This window comes from Beta vulgaris, chromosome 4 (assembly GCF_026745355.1).
Source record: "Beta vulgaris subsp. vulgaris cultivar EL10 chromosome 4, EL10.2, whole genome shotgun sequence".
Classification (NCBI taxonomy): domain Eukaryota; kingdom Viridiplantae; phylum Streptophyta; class Magnoliopsida; order Caryophyllales; family Amaranthaceae; genus Beta; species Beta vulgaris.
In genome coordinates this window covers 61,673,222-61,681,408 of record NC_079205.1, presented here as the reverse complement: position 1 = coordinate 61,681,408, position 8,187 = coordinate 61,673,222, and the positions used below count along the sequence as shown (strand labels likewise).

At 34.1% G+C, this 8,187-nt stretch overlaps 1 long non-coding RNA gene across 1 annotated transcript; it reads right to left on the bottom strand.

Moving 5' to 3' along the window:
- Positions 1–1,984: 1,984 nt before the first annotated feature.
- On the bottom strand, positions 1,985–7,254 carry LOC125497068 (uncharacterized). Its single transcript, XR_007273725.2, has 6 exons — positions 6,548–7,254; positions 4,995–5,583; positions 4,733–4,871; positions 3,747–3,848; positions 3,567–3,652; positions 1,985–3,344 (listed from the first exon to the last, which is right to left on the bottom strand). It is a non-coding gene; the product is annotated as an uncharacterized LOC125497068 (long non-coding RNA).
- Positions 7,255–8,187: the final 933 nt, after the last annotated feature.

Below are 8,187 nucleotides of genomic sequence, written 5' to 3'. Positions count from 1 at the left end.
CCTGGTGGTTGCGACATAATTTTATGAAGAATAAATTTGCGTTTTTTTTTTTTTTTTGCTTTATTTTGCTTCTTCTTGGACGAAAGCTTTGTTTTTTATGATCTTCACTTCTTAACAGCTTCACTGCTTCAGCAATCAGCCCTTAAGTCTTCAACCCTTCTGAGAATCTGAGCCGTGTGAAACCCGAATAAGAGAGACTAAAACCCAAATCTACAATTTGCAAATAAAGAGTGAAACCGTAATAAGAGAGAGGAGAGACTGAGAGAAAAGAAAAGAAAATGAAGAAAATGAGAGATTAGATCTGAGGAAGTGAGGAAGTGAGAGGATGAGAGAAAAACTTCAAAAACCTAATTCAGAGAGAAAAGCCGGAATGAGAGAGAAATGAAGTGAGGAAATGAGGCGTGTGACTTAGAAAATTAGGTTTATATACCAAGGGGCTTTAGGGGGAGGTTTAGGGTTAAATCAAGGGTTGAGATTTATTCATTTATGGTTAGATCAACGGTTGAGGTTTAGGGTTAAATCAAAGGTTGAGATTTAACCATTGTTTGAATGAGTGGGTAAGATTAATTTTTGTAAGTTCATTTAGGGTTTTTAGTTAAGATTTGATTTTAGATTTCATTTAGAGTTCATTTAAATTTCATTTATAGTTCTTTTAGACATTTAGTATTAATTTGTAAATTTGTTTAGTAATACTAATTACTAATTATTAATATTATAAATTAATAAAATTACAAACTTTAGAAATTTAATTACTATTTTTAATTATGAACAAGATCATTAATGTAAAAATAATTATGAATGATGTTTACTAACTGTTTTAATAATTCGTACTTACTTTAAAAGTTCAATGAATAATGATGTAATTGTATTGATGTGAAAAGTTTGTGAAACAATGAAAGTTTAAATTATTAATTGTTAAGTATGAAATGCATTAATGTGTGATTATTTAAGTAATGAAATAGACGGATTTATAGTATGCTTTGATTATTGTTAAAACTGTGTAATAACATCGATGATCAATCGTATGATCATTTGATGGTTTTCACTTTTGATTAATGTCGAAGACAATCAATCTTAATATCTTATGATCAATTTGATTTATGTCGCTAACGGCTAAGCTAACTAACAAACTGTTTAAGTTTAATAGTCTATTGACTCTAATATTATAAGTTTATAATCAATAATCCTTATGGTTGTTACTTGTTACATGTTAGTTGTTACTTGTTACTTAAATACTTATGCAATCATCAATAAGAATAACTAAATAAGTGAATAACTAATAGAGTAATAGGCGATACTTAGGCAATAGGCCAACTTTATGATCATTTGATTTATGTCAACCTTAACAGCTTAACTGAACGAAATTCGATCAATGTTTCATCCTCTACTGATACAATGACATGATTATTATTTCATACTGATTATAGACCATGATCTACTTTAATAGCTTCAATATTTCATCTTCATCCTTTAGTGATATAGTGTATGATTATGTATAATATTCTGAACGATCATATGACATATTCGATTAAGTGATTAACAATGATGATTGTTACTTGTTGAGTTGTTCCATGATCGATGAAAAGTCGAACAATTTTATAATTACAAATTAATTAAGATGCTTTCATTAATGTTTTAACGTCAACCTAATTCTTTAATTCTAACTCTTTTTGTTGCTATATATAGTAACTGATTCAGATTTCAGACAAAAGAGTAAGTAAGTCACTAACTAACAAAATGTTTAAGTTTAATAGTTTATTAACACTAACACTATAAGTCTATAACTCTATAATCAATAATCCTTATGGCTGTTTGTTGTTACTGTTAGCTGTTACTTGTTACTTGTTATATGTTAGTTGTTACTTGTTACTTGAATACATATGCAATAATGAATAAGAATAACTAAATAACTGAATAACTAATAAGCGATACTTACTAGTTACTACTTAGTAACTTAGTCAATAGGCCAATTGCCAATAGCCAATAATGGTGAATGACCCAATAATATAAGTATAATTTATAAGTCTTATTGTAGTAACATTTCAAATTAATAATAATAATATAAGTATCAAACTATTAATGAATCAATGTATTATTAAAAAATTAACAATTACCCAACCACAATTCACAATATCAGTATAATTACAGATTACTATAATATACCACTATAAGTATAAAGTATAATGACTATAATAGTATAATCTATACCACAATATCATAATACGCCACGGAGCTGCCGGTTCGATATTTAGTCGTTCCAAGAACCAAGTCGGCAAGTCCCACCGAGATCCAACTTATTCCGATATCGATTTCTTCCGACCCAAGTAACCCGGAAGCCGATTTCTTCCAACCTTAGTATTTCCGGAAGTCGAATTATTCCGACCAAAGTTATTCCGATATCGATTCCGACCCAAGTAACCCGAAAACCAATTTCTTCCGACCCAAGTCATTCCGAAACCCGATTTCTTCCTACCAAAGTTATTCCGATATCGATTTCTTCCGACCCAAGTAACCCGAAAGCCGATTTCTTCCGACCCAAGTCATTCCGAAACCCGATTTCTTCCGACCCAAGTTATTCCGAATTCCGATATCGATTTCTTCCGACCACAAGTAACCCGAAAGCCGTTTTCTTCCGACCCAAGTCATTCCGAAACCCGATTTCTTCCGACCCAAGTTATTCCGATATCCATTTCTTCCGACCCAAGTAACCCGAAAGCCGATTTCTTCCGACCCAAGTCATTCCGAAACCCGATTTCTTCCGACCCAAGTTATTCCGAATTCCGATATCGATTTCTTCCGACCCAAGTAACCCGAAAGCCTTTTTTTCCGACCCAAGTCATTCCGAAACCCGATTTCTTCCGACCCAAGTTATTCCGATATCGATTTCTTCCGACCCAAGTAACCCGAAAGCCGATTTCTTCCGACCCAAGTCATTCCGAAACCCGATTTCTTCCGACCCAAGTCATTCCGAAAGCCGATTTCTTCCGACCCAAGTTATTCCGAAAGCCGATTTCTTCCGACCCAAGTCATTCCGAAAGCCGATTTCGACCGACTTCACCTTATTCCATTCCGACCCAAATTCACCCAACCCAGATACCGGCCGACCCAGTCTCACCCGACCCAGTTCCGAGATCCTCTCACCCAGTTTCACCCGACCCAAGTTCACCCGACCCACCCAGTTCCGACCCATGACACGGGGTCACCCAGATTATTCCGACCCAAATCATTCCGACCCAGCCTGGGTCAACCCAAACCCAGCCAGTGACCCAGATTGACACCTCCCGGGGGGGGATTGAATAACTGAAGATCTCGTCAAAACAATCGTTCCTTTCGCAATGTTCAATCTGCCATAAGAAAGTTTTTTATAGAGGGTAAAAGAATAAAAATACAACATTAGTAGCATCTATTTAACCTTACAAAACAATTCAACATCGTATTACAGACAAGAAAAGTTCAGCAAAATGAAGCTAATAAGATACCACATTCTTCATGGAAGCTTAGCCTGAATAGATACAACTATAACATAGATGAAACAATATGCAAAGATCCAGTAGATACAATTATACCTGGTTGATCTCCCATTATTGCTTTGAGAATCCTATTATTAGCCACCAAGCAATTTGTTATTGAACTTTCAGCAGTGATGGTCATTCTGTTTGATTTTCCAGTAGAATGAATCGATGCATCAAATGGTTTTAGATTTTCAGCACTATCTTCGTAAATAAATTTAATACCAAGTTCCATACATGTTTTTGTCCATATATCTTTCGAAAAGGATGCAGATGCACTTCGAGATTTATCTCCTGCAATATCTACTTCTGTCAGGAAAACAGCTTCAAAATGTAGACCTGAAACATGAAAATTGAGTAAGGCTAAATAAATAACAGTGTTATCATCTAACATTTGATTATATTATCGAAAATGTATGTTTTTCTTTGTCCTTTGATCCTGCATCAGAGTTTAATTAGTTTAATGACAATTTTGTCAATTTCCTAGGCCTTAGATATCAAGTATTGGAGATTATGGTTTAGCAAGTGTTTTGTTATATAGGAAGTATTTTGTATCTTGTTATTAGCTTGTAGTATATATAGCTTAGTTGATGTAATAAATCATTAACCACTTATCAATGATAAAAATGTAGTCATTTTATTCTCTCTCTAGCTCTTCGAGCTCTCAACTAAGCCAACAATGGCTAATCTCACTTTCTTCTCCTTTCTTCCTCCCTAAACCTCTTAATTTCATCATCAAGCATGTTAAGGCTTGTTCGTTATCTCGTTTTGTTATCAGTCCCTTAATCAATAAAAAACAATCCAAAAACAGAAATATGGAAACCAGAATTCGTTGCCCATTTTTACTAGAATGAGCATCCCTACTTTTGAGTTTATTACATGACTTTTGAAATCTTCAACACAAAGACTAAAACTCACAATAATACCAAACAGGTACTTAATGATTTAATAGTCCACTTTTGAGCCCTCTAGTAAGCTTTTGAAAGTTGAACATGAACAGAAAACCAGATGCACAACAATACCTTTAACAACATTGGCAGTTCCACTGGGATCAAATAGAAATGTTCCCAGATAAATTCATCAGAGACTTTAACTAATAAGTAAAACATTATCTAAAGGGAAAAGCTTAAAAGCAAAATAAATTGGTGTCCTGTTTTCATTTGTAAGCCTTCAATCTCTTTCTAATTGGAATTCATCCATCTACAGGGATATAAGAGACTAACCCATAAGGACTAAGGAGTTCCTTGGCGAAATCACTGTGATCTTTGTCACTCGCCATTGCAACCACAACGACCAACCTACAGTTTTGGCATACGGTAGAAATTGTATTTGCCAATGCTTTAGCAGATTCTTGGGTGTGGGCTGAATTCACAAACAAGAAAATTTGTAAGTACACATTGGAAACTGTTAGTAAGATCATATAATAATCTAAATGAGACTTAAAACCAAGAAATGGCTTCAAGATAATAAGCTTGATTATCTTACTACACCAACTATAAGCGGGGGAGACTACAATTAATAAACCTCCATCAAGCAATGCCATTGATCCAGGAAGTCTTAGTGCCTCAGTTTCCACTTTCTTCAAAAACTGGCTTCTCCCGAGCAATTCTGTGCTCTCCAACCCACTACGAATTGATTAGAGGTGATCATTTTGGCCCGGCCGGCCCGTTTTTGGGCCGGGTTTTGGGCAGATTTTTTCGGCCCGTGGGTCTGGCCCGCCTGTATTTTTTTTTGCTTTGGGCGGGCTTTGGGCAAACCAAAAATGACATTTTAGTCTATTTTTTGGCCTGACCTGTTTTGGCCCGCAAAAGCCCACTAATGTAGGTCCGAAATAGCGGGCTTTGGACACAAAAATTTGACCCGAATTTAGGCCCAGCCCGGCCCCGCCCATGATCACCTCTAGAATTAATCCATAAACAATTCTCCACCCTAACACAACAACAGAGCTAATAAGGGTAAACAAAACTGAGGTGGAAGAAAAGTGGCATTCCCACCACATACTGAATGCATGATGCAGAGATTCAAAACCCATTTGCAGAATGCTGAGCTCCTCACTCCCTCCTTTCCAACCCACCTGACAAGCAAAAGATGATTCCAATGGAGTCAGCAGAAGTTCAGATTGAGCAATTATTTAAATCATGTTATCACATTGTCATTGCAGCTCAGTTGAAATAAACAATGACTCCCCCCAGTCCAAATTGCCGAATCCAGAAACTCTAAAATGGGGATTCAGAAATGAAACCAAATAAATCGGTTACATAAAACAAAACATACACAACATAGTCCAAATTGTAAATTACATTTAAAATTTAATACAATCTTCTTCTTTACTTCTTCATATTCCACGCTATAGCAGTGTTACTCCAACACCTTCGTTTACTTCAAAAAGAGGTGTTGTGTCATGTCGTGTCCGACACGACGCGTTACTTGGATACTTCATTTTAAACTAAAAACTTGACTTTTTTCTACAAAATAGCCGAGTCAGACACTTGGACCCCCGTATCTGAGTAGACACTCAATCCAATCCGTGTCTGAGTAACATAGCACTCTAGCATTTCCTCAAAGCATAACGATAATGCTAAAACAATCCACAAATAACTAAATAACTTAAATAAGCATAATGTCTAAAAGAACAAAAAATGCACCATCACCAAATACTAGAACAGGACATAGAACATAACAGATAAAGAAAATGTAGTAAAAGTGAATGGACTAATGGCTAAATTAGATGGTAAACCCAGAAAAATAGTTCAACTATTCTAAAAGTTCAAACATAAATGGAGAAAATCTAACTACAAAACAAAGACTTCACAAAAATACCCAACGCAAAACAAACACAATGCTGTAATTTCAGGCACACAAATTTCCCTAAAGGCAGTTAAATTTAAACTAACACTATGTATAGACTATAGTTCCTTTGATTCATTATCTAATTAATTGAATCAAAATGTTCAATATAAATTCTAACAATGAAAATATCAGAAAAAAAAAAAAATCAATCTAATTACAAAAACAGAGAAACAAAAAAAATTGAGTACCTTTCCAAAGAATCAACAGGGGGCAAAACAAGCTTCGAAGAATTCGAAGAACAATCGATTCATGCGACGAATCTTCAGCAGGATTTAAGAAAATTTAGAAGTTTGAAAATTATAATCCTCCAATATGATAATTCTTTTTCTACCCATAATCCATTGTGTATTTTTTTTTTTTGGTATTCTGGAGGTGTGTTAATTAATCTCTTCAGCCTCGAAAACAGCTAGAGAAATTGAACTGAATTACGAGAAACTGAACTGAACTGTATTGAACACATAAGAGAATGTCTAAACTAGAGTAAAATGTGAGAAACTACACTAAACTAAACAACTTTTTTTTTTTTTGTTATTGGGTAGGGCTGGCGAAATGTGACTCTATCTGACAACCCGATTCAATCCTAACCCGAAATAAGCGGATTAAGGTTGGGATCATGATTGACCCATTTAATCAAACAGGTTTGGTTGATGTTGACATTTTCGACTCGAAAATGATATGCTTTGATCTTATTGACTTATAAATATAGAAAATTTTCGGAAAAACATATTGGTAATCTAAAATATGGTTGAAAAAAGTACAATTTAGTTTAAAAAGGTCATAATTATTCTAAGAAATTCCAAATATGCATACTTTTAATAGTGAGTTTGCTCATTTAGCTTTTTTAAAAAAATCAATCATAATCTGTATTATATAAGGCAACACATGGGGGACACCAAAAAATAGAAAAAGGAAAAAAGAAAAAAAAGAAAGAAGATAACTAACTGTTTCATTTGAACGAAAAAGGGGGAACTAAGACATTTAAATTCAACATCAGTTTTTTGAGAAAATAAAATGTAAAAATAGTTTTTCTATCCAATTAATTTTATTTTTTCTACTTTATTTGTTATCACGCGTTCGCACGCATTGCGTGCATGTAAAACTAGTAATAATTATAATTCAACGAGTTATATGATTATATAGATAACCGTTTATTAAATAGGTCGGATTAATGTTGAATTTTTAAATCTGTTTATCAAATGGATTGAATATAAATTGAAATATTATTAACTTATTTATTATCGAGCCAAACATCAACCTGATCTGATTGTCATCCCCATTTTTGGACCATGAGAACTGTGAAGTTGAGGATAGTCCAAGTGGGGAAACTGGACAAGACTCGAGAGTGGAAAAAACAAAGAAAAGAAATTTATAATTGGGCCTATAGAGTGAAGAATCCTTAATTCTACCACCTTATTTTGTCATCTACAAGAGTGGTCACATAACTCACATGCACTTGTTTTCTTTGGTTATCATAGTGTCACGTGCCTTTTCACGCATAATCATGTCTTTTATGGCTTTTCCTTTTTCTCTTAAGTTACTAAATTCTCAAATATATTTGATCAAGAAATAGAATAATCAAAATGATAGTAGAATGTATATATATCCAATCAAATTTTTTTAGTTGCAATCTAAAAGTTCCTCATTATGTAATCCAAGACAACTTAGTCTAGAGCTTGAGTAGATTTTTTGGGATCCGGACTGATTTTGTGATTTGGGACGGCTTTTGAGCAAGCTAAAATGATTTTTTAATCTAAATTTTGGCTCGACTCAATCTGGCCTAAAAAAACCGCTATTTTGACCCGAAAAAGCGAGATTTGCGCAACAAAAA